The following is a 15,642-nucleotide window of genomic DNA, read 5'->3' on the forward strand; positions in this document are numbered from 1 at the left end:
CCATGTCAAAAAGTATATACTATCCTATTAATTTTAAGTCTTCCATTGAACAGATGTTTTATAATTTAACCCAAGCTCTGTTTTTGGAGCTTTAACTTGCTTCCGGTGCTTCGAGACCATAAATAATACTGCAGCAAACTTTCCCGAGATGATTCTTTACATTCCCTTCCTTTTCCCTGCTAGGAAGAATTCCCAGAGCAAATGATACCAACATCTGTCCGACCTATACTATTTTTCAAACTATGCACACTTGGAAGGCTTCTGGTAGGAATTGCTAAACGGCCCACCAGAAAGATTGTTCGATTTACATTCTCATGAGTGGTATCTTTTTTTTTTTTTTTTTTAATCTTTGACAAGTTTCATGGGTGGGAGTGGAAGATCTTGGAAGCGTTAACTCATCCTGTTGAAAACTGCACGGCCCAGTTTTAGGCCTTTTCTGAATTGTCTGTTGGCTGTAATGTTTTTACACTTGAGCAATCACCTTGAAAAGAGAAGGTAAAACTAACCTGCTGGCAAAAAAAAAAAAAAAAAACATCGCCCCAGATCAGGGAGGTGCCTCTACTTTAGTTAGACATTTCCGCCAAGCCTGAACACAGAGCAAGTCAGTTTAGACCGCGGAAGGGCATTTTATACAACCTCCTCCCCCCCCCCCCCGCGGGCCTTGATTCTTGGAAATCCTGTCACAGTTGTCTGTGCAGCCTAGGCTCCGATGGCAGGGCGTCCTGTGTCAGAGACACTGGGTTCTCTCTGGACACAAATACACTGCGCAAAGAAGATTGGCACGGCGGGCTTCAGAGCCAAGAGGTGACTGAGACGGCTGGGCGGGGCCGAGTGGCTGGGTGGAGCACGTGATGTTCCCAGGCTGGCTAGGGGTGGGGTGGGGGACACCTGGGAGCTTGAGACTGAAATCGACATTCACTTTTGGCAGGAAAACGAACTTTACAATTTCCATCTCCATTAGACCCTGAACCCACAGGAACAGGGGATTTCGGTAGCATTTAAACTCTAGATCTCAGGAATCTGAAAGCGAAAGGTAAGTTGCTTATCACACAGAAAAACCAACTTGAGAGGAGTGACCTAGAAAACCACAAGGCCATGTCGTTGATTTTTAAAACTTGGTGTTGAAAATAATCGATGACATAAGAGGCAAGGGCCATATCTATCCCCAAATTAGAGACTGACCTTCTGAACAGAAATTTTGTTCATCTAGAGGGAATGGTGGTAAAATGCCCAGGTTAAATATAGAAGGACATGAAAGCTCCTGGAATAAATAGCAAGTCCGTAAGCCTGGCCAGCTTGTAAAACAATCTATTTCACGTCTCTTTCAGGGGCATGTGCAAAGGGAATGTTAAAATGGTGATTCAAGGTTCTGGTCAAGATGGCAGAGTAGTATTGAAGATTTGCAATATTTCGCGGGAAGTATGTGTGTCTGTGTATAAGAAGAAAGAACAGATTTTTAGGGAGATTTCTGTTAACAGAAAAAGCCAACCTTTTTCAGTGAAATCTGTCATTAATGATTTATTCACTTTCTTGGTTAATATTAATAACTCACTGATGATAGTAATAGTTTGGTAAGTGCCTGTTTATATTAACTTCATTGTTATCAATTAAAAATGCAAAAAATAATTGTAGTTCAGACTCAACTGGAAGTAAACTAATCTATATGAAACTGGAAGACAAATGAAACCAGTTCCTGCTTTCATTCTTTCACATTTCAAAAACCTTTATGTGGTTTGGCAAGAAAAGTCGATGTGTTCACTGCTTAAGTTTGAAATACGCCATTTCGAATTTGCAAAATCGTCACAGTTGGAATTTTCTAAGGCTGTCTAGGCAAGGCTGTGTCAGTCGTGAATGAGAAATGTCGACATTATACATATTTTCTGCAATAGTAAGATGACTCACTTCCGCAGAATGTGGTAAAAATTACAAAACGTGAAATAATGACTTACTGTGAATTAACTCTTATCATGTATGTTGAAGAGATCAGATTCTCTGCCAGATTTAAGGAAACAGACACATGCACAACCATGCTTTATTTTAAATAATCCAATGTTCAAGTAAGTATGCGTTGTCTCACTATTTTTTCTTTGGCAAATACAGGTTATACTGGAATGTAGCTATTGAGAGTAATTAAAAGCATTATCCACCAGTGCAATTAGTATAATACTCCATAATGAATACGCCGCGAATGAAAGTATTTGAGATGTTTCATATATGATTGGAAACACTGACCCTCTATGCATACGTGTCCATGAGCTCTATATTTTAACTGTCAATTCGATTTGCAGAAAATATATTTCTCCATTGCATTTGATATAGACTAAACAGTAAAACACGAAATTATTTCATTTCGTTACTAATCCCCTTACTGCCAGCTCTCTGGAAATCCTATTACATGCGTAGAGCCCGTAATCATTCGGATTCCCCCCTCTGTGCGCTGTTTGTTTCCCTGAACGTATGGAGAAGGGAGGCTGGAGCCCGACCTGCTGCCTCTCGCTCCTCTCCGCAAGGTACTTCCAGGGTCTTCCCCGCGCCCCGCCCCCGCCCCCCGCCCCACCACCTCCCGCTGGCGCCGACGGCGTCACGTGACGGCGTGGGACCCGCCTCCGCTGACGTCACCGCTCTCGCAGCCGTCGCGCTGAAGAAAGGATGCTCTAGGATGTTGTGCAGGTGGGCGGCCCGGCTGCGCCATGCGGCACTGCAGGTAAGGGGCGTGCGGCGCCGACCCCGCAGGCGGAGCCCGGGGCCCGCGGGCCTGCACCTCGGCAGCGCCCCAGAAAGCCGAAGTGGGGGTCTCTGGCTGCTGCGGCTGCTGCATGCAGCACCAGGCGCGGGGTGGGGGTGGGGACGGCTGTTGCAGGGCACGCGTGACTTGGGTCTAGGCATGCCCATCCCGAGAACGTGGGCAGGGGCTAGACAGAAACACCTAACCTCTTGCTCAGGACAGGGGAAAAATCTGGAATGATCCCCAATAGCTGTCATTGTGCTTAAATAATGGCCTATTTACTAATTCTCCTCACAGGGGTTTAGCCTCAGTGTTTAGCCTGATTTCTTTTAAAGCAAAAGCTGCTTTGCTTTGAATGGAAACGTCTTGTTTAGAAATTGAAAAAGCTAGATGTGCAATCGAAATTGTTTTGCATTATTTTGCAAGGTTCCAGCATTTAAAGGGGATACCTTATAAATGTGTTTTTTTTCCCCCTCCAGGTGTTTTAAGTCGATTTAAAAATAACAGTATAAAATAAAATGCAGCCTCTAAAGGTAACATGTCAGGATAAATAAGAGAGAGCGAATCAGCTCTTAAGAACAAAATTGTCTTCAGAAGGGGGCGAGAGTGGAGGCAGACATCAAAACCCAAGAATTCCCCGTGTTCTTTTTTAATTCCCTTGCTGAATAATAAGCTTGCTGAAAGAAGGGTCTGGATGACTCAGCAGTGGCAGATGGAAGGGGTCAGGTGACTCTTCGGTCGGGTGGGATTTTAATGGACTCTGGAGAGGTCAGACCTGTATTCACCTTCTTTTCTGTGGTTCAGAAACAACCCGAGGCTAGGGCAGGTGTGGGCACCCTGAGATGGAGAAGGGGTCATTCTTTCCTGCAAAACAGAAGCCTCTGGAAGCCGTGGTGACAGTGAACTGTGTTGGAACCAGCTGCTGTTGGAGGACCTGCAAAGCAATGTCATTTTAGTTGATAATTGAAGGCCTTTCTTTCTGAGTTCGCACACCCTGCTGGGTCGCTGCAGTAATTCCGTCATTTCTTTACTGCAGTTTTCTTCATCGCTTTAGATTGGCTACAGTAATTGAGACCTTCAGGTCGCCACCCTTCCCTTCTCCCCGAGCCCAACCCTAGCAGAGCAGAGCAGGTGACAGAGGACGGTGCAGTTGAGTTCTGGATTCCACTTCTGGCTTTGGGGCTGTGTAACCTAAGACAAGTCACTTCGTGTCTTTGGGCCTCCGTTTTCTCGTACTCGAAGTCACCAAGGGATTTAGAGCAGGGGTTCTCCACCTTGGCACTAGTGACATTTGGGGCTGGATCATTCTATTGTGGTGGGGGCTGTTTTGTGCACTGTGCAATGTTTGGCAGTATTCCTGGGCTTTACCCAGTAGGTGCCAGTAGCAAACCTTCTCTTCTCCCCAAGTTGTGACAACCAAAAATATCTCCAGATATTGCCACATGTCCCCTGGGGGGAGGGGGCCTCCATTGGCCAGTCGAGAGTTACCGATTTAGATGGTCTCTAAATGTTCCTGGCTTCAGTATAGTAGAATTCATTTTCCTATGATTTGTTTGATGCTGAGGCCTTGGTCAGAGATCTGATTCCCTTCCATAATGTCGTATGTATTGGGAAATACAATGCGAAGGTTTTTTTTTTTCCTACTGTGAGCTTCCAGAAATAGCTTCTGTTGAAAAGGCGAGGCCTGTTCGTGTGCCAGTTGTAGCTGGGAAGCCAGCTTGGCAGAAAAGAGAGTGTCAGGGAAAGAGGAAAGCGCCAGGCACTAGGTCAGCATGTGCTGAACCCCGCTGGGGCTTGGTGTGCAGCGGTCCTGGAGGATGTCACTATACGGGGTAACTTGGAACCTGGGGTGTACTAACTCATCCGTGAAAGTGGCACTAACGGTGCTGTGCGGAGCTGTCGTAAGCAGGAAACGAGGCGATGTGTGGCGCTGATGCCGATGGTGGTGATGCCTCGCGCAGGTAGGGGGAGGTCGATGTGAACCGCCCCCAGCACCTCGATGTGGAACCCCCTCAGGGCAGTGAGAATCACACGCTTTAAGCTTCAGTGTGGGACAGAGTCTGGCTCTGCCACTTCTTGGCTTTGGCTTCAGCACTTCACCACCCGGAGTGGTTGCCAAATCCATAAAATGGGGCCAAGGGGACTTGCTGGTCCTGTTCCCTCGGCTTTTTGGGCGGATCGGATGGAGGCTCTGCAGGCCGGAACACTTTCAGAGACAGGAAGCAGTGAGGGCGGCGGCATCACAAGGTGTGGGGCATGCTTAGTGTGTGTACTTTTTGCAGATTGGGCCTTAGGAAGCCAGGACAGTTGTCTGTATGCTCTGGCCTGGGATCGCAATGTGTCCCTCCGCCCATTCCCTTGCCATCAGCTCTCTGACACTCCTGGCCCCATAAAAATCGGTCTCCCAGGGAGGGAAGGTCTTCAGTGTGATAGGGCGGCTGTACACAGGCTGGGCACAAGCAGCCGCCTTCATCCGCTTGTGGCCAGTTTTTTTTTTTTTTTTACAGGTCACACGCCAGGTTGGCCAGGCAGCTCCTCTATATCTCATATCCCCTCGCGTGCCTCAGAATGGCTTGGCACTCTCAGTGGGCCATCTGGCCCCGACACTGCAGCAAGTCAGTATCAGGAAAGAAAGTAAAAAAGAGAGGATTCACCATCAAATGAGACTTCCGAGACCGAATAACCGTTATAGCCAGCTCTGCTGTTAGGACACGGTTCCAGAGGCTGTGTGGCTTAACGACAGGCATGTCTTTCTCACGGTTCTGGAGTCTGGAAGTCCAAGGTCAGGGTGCCAGCATGATCGGGTTCCGGGGAGAGCCGTCTTCGGGGTTGCAGATGGCCGCCTTCTCCATGTGTCCTTGCATGGCAGGAGGAAGGCGAGCGGGCTCTCTGGCCTCTTATGAGAACACGAGTCATTCACGAGGGCTCCTTCATGATCCCATCACCTCCCAAAGGTCCCATCTCCTAATAACATCCCGTTGGGGGTTAGGGTTTCAACACAGGAATTTGCGGGGGTGGGAGAGAACCATTTATTCCATGATAATAACCAAATATAACTTGTAGCCCTTGATTGGCTCCTGGCCTGAGCAAACATCTGTAATAGATATTTGGGGACACCTGGGTTATTCTTATGTGACTGCCTATTAGCTGATACGGGGAAACCACTGTAAATTTTATGAGATGTGATAATCCAGTGGTGTGAGGCACCCGGCTAAGCCGCTCCTGGATTCCAGACACAGAAACAGTGAGATCAGACGTGTTCGTTTCCCGCTGCCGGGTTTGGGGGTACGCTCTGTTACACAGCAGCAGGTACAGATGTGTGTACGTAGCTTGTTGGGACGCATGCTGAGGTATTCATGAGTGAAGTGTCACGATGGCAATAAATTGCTTCTTAACATTTTTAAAAACATTTTTGGAGATCTCTTTAATGTATGGCTAAATAGAAGACAGATGGGTTCTCATACCTGCTTCTCCATTCAATCTATTACAGTATCACATGCCATGTAGCCTCTGGAAAATTCTACTGTGTACTCGCAAGAGAATGAAAATGGAAAAACCTAAATAATTTAAGATTATTATAAAAATATTTTTGAAAGCGTAGAACCCCTTAAAGGGTCTTGGGTTCCTTCCCAAGGTGTCTCCAGTTCACACTTTGAGAACCACCATTCTAGATCAATAATTTACTTTTAAATGGTTCAGGTAAATGGAGGAAGAATGAGATGAAGCAAATATGGCCAAATGGGAGCACTTGGTGAATCTGATTGGTGTTCTTCATCGGGCTCTTCTGGGTAATGTTCTGTGTTCTTGAAAATGCTCATAATAAAAAGTTTTTTTTTTTTTTTAAAAAGATAGAGAACAAATACAGACTCTTGAACACATGGGGTAGTAGGTGTTGGGGTGAGGCCCAGTGGGAGCATTTTAACCTGAGCTCCAGGTGCCCTTGTTTGCAGATCCCTTTACAGTGTATCCCCTTGTGTGGACGGCATGGTCATTTATTGAACCATTCCCCTATCCAGGGACACATGGATGACTCAAGCTTTGTAATCAATGCTAATGGTATTATAAAAATGTAAAAATGGTCAAGAGGAACTGAGATTCTGCAGTTAATTAAATGCATAGAATTTGGATGTTGGAAGCTAGCTTCAAAATCAAAGCAACCCTTATATTTTACATTACGAGGAAGAGATGTCTAGGGAAGTCACGTGACTCGCCCAATGTCACGTGGCGGATAGTGACAGAGCTAGGGAGGCACCCAGGTCTCCGAGTGCCTCTACGGTATGTTCTTTTTCCCTCTAGGCTCTGAGGACTTACACTGTGTGTGCCCTGTTCACCACCGTAAACACGGCATGGAGCACATGGTATACAGGTGCTCATTAAATATTCACTGAATGAAAAGATAAATGAAATATTACCATCCCAAGAAAAGACCATTGATATCACGAGCACCGCAAAGGCATTTCCTTAGATGTGAGCCTCGACAATTCATTATTTATTTACTCTTGTCCCAAATATTTGCAACTCGTGTCCTGGTTATGTTTAGGCCAGGATTCCCTAAGTTGGACACTTGGGACATTTGGGCTGGATAATTCTCTGTGGTGGACCATCCTGTGCACTGTTGAGTGTTGGACAGCATCCCTGGCCTCTACCCACTTGATGCCAGGAGTAACCACTGCCTCGTCCCCCAATTGTGACAGCCAAACTCCAGATATTGCCAGATGTCCCCTGGCAAAATCGCTCCGCAGTTGAGACCTACCGCTCAGGGCAATGGGATATACTAGAACCAAATGGACGAGGCTCATGCCCCCATGGAGCTGATATTGGAGTCGAGGAAAGAGAAGATGAACTCCGTTTCCTAGGCTGTGCCGTTGAGTGAAATACCGCAGGAAGGAAAGGACGGAGAATGACAGATTGAGACCGCTAGTTAGACAGGGCGGTTGCGAGGGCCTCTCTGAGGGCCAGCACAGGAACACGGACCCGAAGGAAGTGAGGGAGAGCCATGTGGGCATTGAGGGGGCAGAGTGGGCACGGCCGAGGGGACGGCCAGGGTAAAGGCCCCCAGGCAAGGCAGGACCTAGTGCCTTTGAGGAGCTGCAAAGCGGTCGGTGCGTCCAGCGAAGAGAATGCAGAGGACACGTGGCGGGAAAGATGCGCCGAGATGTAGCTGGGGACAGGCCACACAGGGACTTGGCAGGAGGGCCACCAACCCTGGATTAGGTGTGATGGAAGGCCACTGGGTGCTTTTGGGTGGGGGAGTGACCTGTCGGGACTTCCGTTTGCAAAGATGACTCTGGCTTCTGTAAGAATAGAGGTGGATGAGAGAAAGCAGGGTGGCCAGCGAGGAGGCAGGGGTGGTGGCCGCTGAGCAGAGACTTGAGTGGCAGGTGAGCTGGACCACGCCTCTGACTGAGCAGCCGTGTAGTGCTGGGCACCTGGGTGGGCCTTGCCTATCGAAGGAGCAGGGGTGGCAGGGTGGGCCTGTGCTCATGTGATCCCTGCACGGCCACACGGAGGCTGTCCCCGTGCCTCGCACCTGGGTCAGGACAGTGTTACCCTTGATAGGTGGTGGACAAGGGACAGCGAAGGAGCCGGCACGCGCATTCCGCATATGGTAGTAGAAAGGTCTCCTTCCGGCTGTCCTGTTGTGGATGAAGTCACCTGAGTCTTCGGCTGCTGTTTGGTGGCCATGGTTCTTGGTACACAGCTTTCTTGCTGCCCCTTGAGCCCATCACACTCCAGCATTGAGTCTGCGAGCTGGCTCTTCTCGGTCCTCGGGGGGCTTAAGTCGCTATTGTCCATGCCGGCCAGCCCGGGCCATTCCAGGCCATTCCGGGTTTATCGTCACCTGACCCAAGCTCTCCCTGTCCCGAGGGGCATAGTCTCCCATCAGTTTTGCATTTCCTTCCTCTCGGGCCCATTTCCTTCTGCAGCTTTGCCACGGAGGCACGTGCTTGCTGTCATGCGGCTGTTTGTGCGGTTCTTGGGAGCCCAGCCATCAAGTCGAATTGATGAAAGCTGGAGACCAGAGCCTTCCCTGTCGGAGGTGACTGATGTCGCACAGGGGAGAGTACCGGAGGGCTGAGGACAGGCCTTGGACCTCCCCATCAACAGCAGCTCGGATGCCCAGGGCAGCTTTGGGGTTTGATCGCCGGGAGAAGCACACACAGAGGTTGCGTTCTGCTTCTCCCCGTGGGAAGTCCGCTCCGCGCCGTGGCGGCTAGCACCTGCTGACTCATTTCTCGTGCCCGCCCAGTGGTTTTTACCACATCTGTCTAGGGGCCGAATGTGCTCACCTGCCTCTTGGTTCTTCGTTTCCTTTCTGGCTTTAGATAGCTACATGGGAAACTTGTTTTTTCCCCCCGCTGTGACCCTTAGAGGCACTGGCTGGTTGAAAGGGCTTCGTGGTTCGCGGTTAGGACGGAGGGCTGACCGCCGCCATTGCAGACAAGTTATTTTTCCTCTTAGCTTAGTCATGCCTTCCATGAGCACCTCTTTTTTATTTTATTTTATTATTATTACTTTTTAATGTTTAAGTTTATTGGGCTAACATTGGTCAATACAATTATACAATTTTCAGGTGTATGTTATCATTTGACATCTGTATATTCTATTGTGTTTCCTTCAGCTACCATATATTTGATCCCCTTTACCCACTTCGCCCTTCCCCTAAACCCTACATTTGACCCCCTTTACCTTGTCTACCTCCCCGCTTCTCCCCCACCTCACTAACAACCACTAGTCTATCGTCCATGTCCATGAGTCTCTGTTTGTTTGTTCTGCTCATTTGTTGCTTTCAGGATTATATCCCACATATATGTGATATCATGTGATTTTCCACTTTTTCTGTCTGGCCTATTTCATTTAGCATGATTATCTTGAGGTCCATCCATGTTGTCGCAAATGGCAGTATTTCATCTCTTCTTATGGCTGAGTCATATTCCATTGTATATATGTACCACAACTTCTTTAGCCAGGCATCTACCGTAGGACACTTCAGTTGCTTCCATGTACTGGCCACTGCGAATAATGCTACTACAAACATCAGTGTGCAGATATCTTTTCGGATATGGGTTTTCAAGTCTTTGGGGTAAATACCCAGTAGCGAGATTGCTGGATCATATGATAGATCAATTCTTAGTTTTTTGAGGAACTTCCATACTGTTTTCCATAGTGGCTGTACCAATTTGCAGTCCCACCAGCAGTGTATGAGGGTTCCTTTTTCTCTACATCCTCTCCAGCATTTGTTATTACTTGTCCTGTTGGTTATAGCCATTCTAACAGGTGTGACATGGTGTCTCATTGTGGTTTTGATTTGCATTTCTCTAATAGCCAGCGATGTTGAGCATCTTTCCATATATTTGTTTGGATTTGTATGTCCTCTAGGGAGAAGTGTCTGTTCAGGTTCTCTGCCCATTTTTTGATTGGATCATTTGGTTTTTTGCTGCTATTGAGTCGTATGAGTTCTTTGTATATTTTGGATATTAGGCCCTTATCGGAGGTGTTGCTTACAAATATATTTTCCCATTCAGATGGTTTTCTTTTTACCTTGGTGACTGTTTCTTTTGCTAAACAGAAGCTTTTTAGTTTAATGTAGTCCCATTCATTTATTTTTACTTTTACTTCCCTTGTCTTCGAGGTCAAATTCATAAAAACCTCTCTAAGTCCGAGGTCCTTGAGTTTAGTTCCCATGTTTTCTTCTGTGCATTTTATTGTTTCAGGTCTTATATTCAGGTCCTTAATCTATTTCGAGTTAATTTTGGTGTGTGGTGATAGACAACAATCTAGTTTCATTCTTTTGCAGGTGGCTTTCCAGTTTTCCCAGCACTATTTATTGAAGAGGCTTTCCTTTCTCCACTGTATGTTTTTGGCTTTTTTGTCAAAAATTATTTGCCCACATAGACATGGGTTTACTTCTGGACTCTCGATTCTGGTCCACTGGTCCATGTGTCTGTTTCTCTGCCAATACCATGCCGTTTTGATTACCGTTGCTTTGTAGTATAATTCGAAGTCGGGCAGAGTGATGCCTCCAGCCTTGTTCTTTTTTTCACAGAATGGCTTTGGCAATTTGGGGTCTTTGTGCTTCCGTACAAATCTGATGATGTTTTGTTCTATTTCTTTAAAAAATGCCGATAAGATTTTAATGGGGATTGGATTAAATCTGTATTATGCTTTAGGTAATATGGTCATTTGAACTATGTAGATTCTTCCAATCCGAGAACACTGAATATCTTTCCATTTCTTTGTATCTTCTTCGATTTCTTTTCCATGAGCACCCCTTTTGCCCCAAACTTACACATTGATTGACATTTTGGTCCTCACCTTGGCAATCCAGCTAGAACATGGTTAAGTGCCCCTCGAATACCTCGAGGCTGTGTTTGATGACATTGTACAGTTGCTAGTCATGAGTGTCTGTTTAGATTTTCTTTATCCATGAGGGGGTGTACCCTATACAAACAGAAAATAGATTGTCATGGAGCAAAATGGTCATTGGAAGCTCAGTCCGAAGAGGTCCCAGGAGAGGGAGGGACACAGAGCGGTATTTCCCACCAGCATCGTCTTTAGCAGCTGTTACGGGCTGAATTGGGTCCCTCAAAATTCATGTGTCGAGTACCCCAGTGCTTCAGAATGCGATCTTATTTAGAGATAGGGTCATCAAGTTAAAATGAGGTCGTTAGGGTGGGCCCTGACCCAGTATGACTGCTGTCCTTATAAGAAGACGAAGTTTCTACAGACAGACACAGGGAGGAGACGGCCATCGACGAGCCAGGGAGAGAGGCCTGGGCCAGATTCTCCCTCAGCAACCCTCGGAAGAACCAACCCTGCCGTCAGGTTGCTCTCAGATTTCTGGCCTCCAGAACTATAAGGAAATCATTGCTGTTATTCGAGACATAGCGTCTCTGGTACTCTGTTAAGGCGCCCTAGGGAGCTGACACGGCAGTGTTGTTGGGGACGTGTGAGCCTTTGTGCACTCGGGAGGTCAGAGGTAACCCAGTGTGCCTTTACGTAAGCTCTTCCGCACAGTTTCAGAGAAATGCAGCCAGCACCACCTTCTCAATGGAAGCAGGTAGCTCTCGGGCCTGAGGGGACCAAGGCCTATCAGGCTGTTATGGAGGAAGCATCCTCAGGGGCTGGGCTCCAACCTGGCTCCCAGCTCACCACCTGTGAGACTTGGGCTTGTGACCTAACCTTTCCTCTGCTTCAGTTCACTTAATGTGGGCCTAATGGGGACAGTATTTAATTCAGGGGGTGTCAAGAGCCCTAAGGACTGAATCCATTTGAAGTTCTGCCTGGCACACCATGGGACCCAGACAAAGTTATTATTATTGTGAGGAGTCTCTGGGGAAATTCTGAATCCTTGGCCCTTGGCCCGGGGAGCACAGAGACCTCATGCCCCTTGATGCCCCAGGGGTTAGGGATATGAGAACACTGAGTCCATTGTGTCACCCAAGGCCACATGCAGTTGGCCTTATCTCCTTTCCAGCTTGCAGGCTGTGCTCCAAAATGGGACATAGAGCTGAGTGGCCCTGTGACTGTAGGAACCATGCCATGGAAGGAAGGTCATGGTCCCACACCAGCTCGCCAGTCCTGTGGAAGCTGGCCGGGGGCTGAAGGAGCACAGAGAGTGCCGGGGCCGGGAGGTGGGCCAGGCAGGAAGGAGGAGAAGGAAGAGGAAGTGACCCTCCTCTGTCTCTGCTGGCTCCAGGCAAAATTTTGAAACACGCAAAGTTTAATTCTCACATCTCTTTCTTCACATCCTTTGCCTCTGAGATTCCCTCTCTTTGGGATTCTCATTGGTCCTGTGGCCCTTACCTCTCGCCACATGGCCACCAGGAGCTCCTCTCACTGTCAATGCCTCTCAGTCCTTTCAGCTCTAGGGAGCGCAGCCTGGGGTCTGGAGAATTAGGTGGAAGGAATGAATGAATGAATCGTGGTCCCTCACTATCCTAAGGTGTCTACATTGAAAAAAGCGAGGCTCAGTATCTCAAGTGAATTTGAAATTGGTGGGGTTGTAGGTAAGGTGGAGAGGTGAGGCGACAAGCTTTGACTGGCATGGGAGCCAGCCTCCGAGATGGGCCCCGATGACCCTGCGTCCTGGCGTTCATGCCCGCGTGTAGTCCCCTTCCACAGCGGTCGCTCAGGGCTGAGCTGCGCCACCGACAGGATGCGGATATGGTGGAAGTGACGGTGTATAACTTCCGGGGCGAGGTCACAAGGGGCTCCACCGCTTCCGCCTTGCTCCCCTGGATCAACTGCTCCGAAGAAAGCCACCTGCCATGTCCCACGGACACTCGAGCAGTCCTGTGGAGATGCAGGATGGAGCCAGCATGAACTTGCCAGCCATATCTGAGAGCCAACTTGGAAGCGGGTCCTTCTGCCCCATCAAGCCTTCAGACGACTGCAGCCGCGGCTCATAGTTTGACCGCAACCTCTTGAGAGACCTCAAGTCTGAAAAACCCAGCCAAGCTGCTCCCGATTTCCTGACCCCCAGAAACTGACATCAGAAACTGACACGTTTTCTTTCAGCCGCTGGGTTCTGGGGTAACTTGTTACGCAGCATAGGATAGCGAATACAACCGGTAAGAGCCCACAGTTTTCTGGGAGGGGGAGGCCTAGTGCTGACCACTCCCCAGTCAGCTGCCGGGGCTGTGGCTGCCACCCGCAGGCCCCTTCTGTCTCTCTGCTTTGCCCCGATCGCGCCCTCTTTGTTCGTGGTGTGTATTCTCTTCCTTGGATTGGAGGGGGAAGGAGCTTCATGCCAGGCCTAGGTGCACTGATTATAAGTTGGGCCATATCGATGATCAGGGCGAGTGTATTGATTTTAAGTAAATGGACAACTACCTTTATTCCGTGAAAATGTATATCCCCGTATCCATCTTCATGGCCTGGAGACTGTGGTACAATAACCCCCAAATGCCAATGAGGTTTGGCAGTCTGGTGGTCACTTCAAGCCCCCGGCATTTGCAGATGTGGGTTGTGTGGTTTTCTATGTGAGCATCCCTCCGTATCCTCCTGCGCCTGGGAAGCGTGCCCCGACCTGCAGCGGGGAGCCCACGTCCCCCGCCAGCTGCATGATGGGCTAGCCCTTGCCGACCCCAGTGCCTTTGCTCTGTCAGGCGGCTCAGGCTTCTGACTTGAATTATTTCAGTGGGAGATCATTTTTGTAAGAGATGATGTCACAGGCATTTTAAAAGAGGAAGAAAGCATTTCACGGGCACTTCAGTTGAATAGTTTTCTCTCTACCTGTGTGTCTTCTTTCTCTTCCTGCTTTTAAGATATCCTTTTCACTTTTTTTTTAAAAAAATTATTTTAATATTAGTTTCAAGTATTCAGTACATTGCTTAGACATTTAAAAATTATTTTAATTAGTTTCAAGTATACAGTACTTTGGCCAGACATCTATATAGTTTAAAAACGATCCCCCCAATTGCTCCCTCCCTCCCCTGACCCAACATATTAATGCTGACTGCATTCCCTATGCCATGCTCCCCATCCCTGTGACCATCCATCAGTCAGCCTCTAATTCGTAACTTCTTTAACCCTTAACCCCATTCTCCCATACCCCCAAACCCACTCCCCTCTGTCCATCACCAAATTGTCCACTATGTTTGTGAGTCTGTTTTTGATTAGTTTGTTCTCTTTATGCCTCAGATTATGCATATAAGTGAAATCATATAGTGTTTATCTTTCTCTGTCTGACTTAAATAGCTTCTGGGTCCATCAAAACAATATCTTTTTCCATCCCCTTCCTTTTCATATGTAGGGGTCTTGTTTTCTTATCCTCTCAGCCACTCTGTCTTTTGGTTGGAGCACTTCATTCTTTTCCATTTGAGGTACTCATTGATAGGAATGTAGTTGTTATCATTCTTTATTCCTGTTTTTGATACATGTTTTTTTCTGCTTAAATAAGTCCATCCAACATTTCCTGAAATACTGACTTGGTGGTGATAAATTCCTTTAGCTTATTTTTATCTGGGAAGCTCTTTATTTGTCCATCAACTCTACATGGTAGCTTTGCTGGATAAATTATCCTTGGTTGTAGATCCTGGGTCTTCATCCTGTCGAATAATTTTTGCTAAGCCCTTCTGTCCTGTGTAGTTTCTTTTGAGAAATCAGCTGCTAGTCTTATGGGCATACCTTTGAAAGTGATTATCTGTTTTTCTCTTGCTGCTTTTAATATTCTTTCTTTGTATTTAACCTTTGGCATTTTAATTATGATGTATCTTGGTGTGGGCCTCTTTGGATCCCTGGTTTTTTTAATTCTCTGAGCTTCCTGGGGTTTTATGTCCATTTCCTTCACCAAGTTAGGGAACTTTTCCATCATTATTTCTTCAAACAGCTGTTCAACATCTTGATTTTCTTCAGGTCCGCCGATCAGATGGCTATCTGGACCCTTAATAGTGTTCTATATCCTCCTTAAATTATTTTTATAGTCTTGGCATCTTATCTCTTCACATTCTGATTGGGTGTCCTTGGCTTTCCTGTCCTCTAGATAGGGCATTCGATCCTTTTCTTTATTCGCTTTGTTTATTCCTTTGTTTATTCCATTTAATATACTTGGTTAGACATTTATACAGTTTATAAAACAATCCCTCTCATTGCTTTTTGTCTCCTCTGGCTCTCCACCTAGCCATTACGTTAATGCTGACCTTTCACTGGTTTTACCAATTTGGTTATGATGTGCCTTGCTGCGTTTTGTTCTTTATTCTTTCTTTCTTTTTCTTTTCTTTTGGTGCTCGGGGTTTATTGAGGTTATGGTATTTGTGGGATTGTAGTCAGTTTGAATCTTCACGTAGCACGGGATTTCTTATAGTAAATGTTCTGGTCAGCTAATCCAAATTTGTTTCAGAGACTTCTCGAGAGAGTTTAAAGTTTATACCTATTTCCCGCTCACCTCCTCCACTTGGATAGGAACGGTGAAG

The 15,642-nt window shown here is 47.1% G+C and overlaps 1 protein-coding gene across 2 annotated transcripts in view; it reads left to right on the forward strand.

Annotated features, from left to right (window-relative positions):
* The first annotated feature begins 657 nt into the window (after positions 1–657).
* CLCN4 (chloride voltage-gated channel 4) overlaps positions 658–15,642 on the forward strand; it is a 63,085-nt gene continuing 48,100 nt past the window's right edge. Inside the window, exons 1-3 of one of the 2 annotated variants that reach the window (XM_016140158.2) lie at positions 658–804; positions 929–1,033; positions 2,511–2,704. The gene's annotated coding sequence lies outside the window, so the exon portion shown is untranslated. The remainder of the gene's footprint in view (positions 805–928; positions 1,034–2,510; positions 2,705–15,642) is intronic. The other variant, XM_036226919.1, reaches the window with a different exon arrangement.

The sequence above is a fragment of the Rousettus aegyptiacus genome, unplaced genomic scaffold (genome assembly GCF_014176215.1).
Source record: "Rousettus aegyptiacus isolate mRouAeg1 unplaced genomic scaffold, mRouAeg1.p scaffold_m13_p_9, whole genome shotgun sequence".
Lineage (NCBI taxonomy): Eukaryota > Metazoa > Chordata > Mammalia > Chiroptera > Pteropodidae > Rousettus > Rousettus aegyptiacus.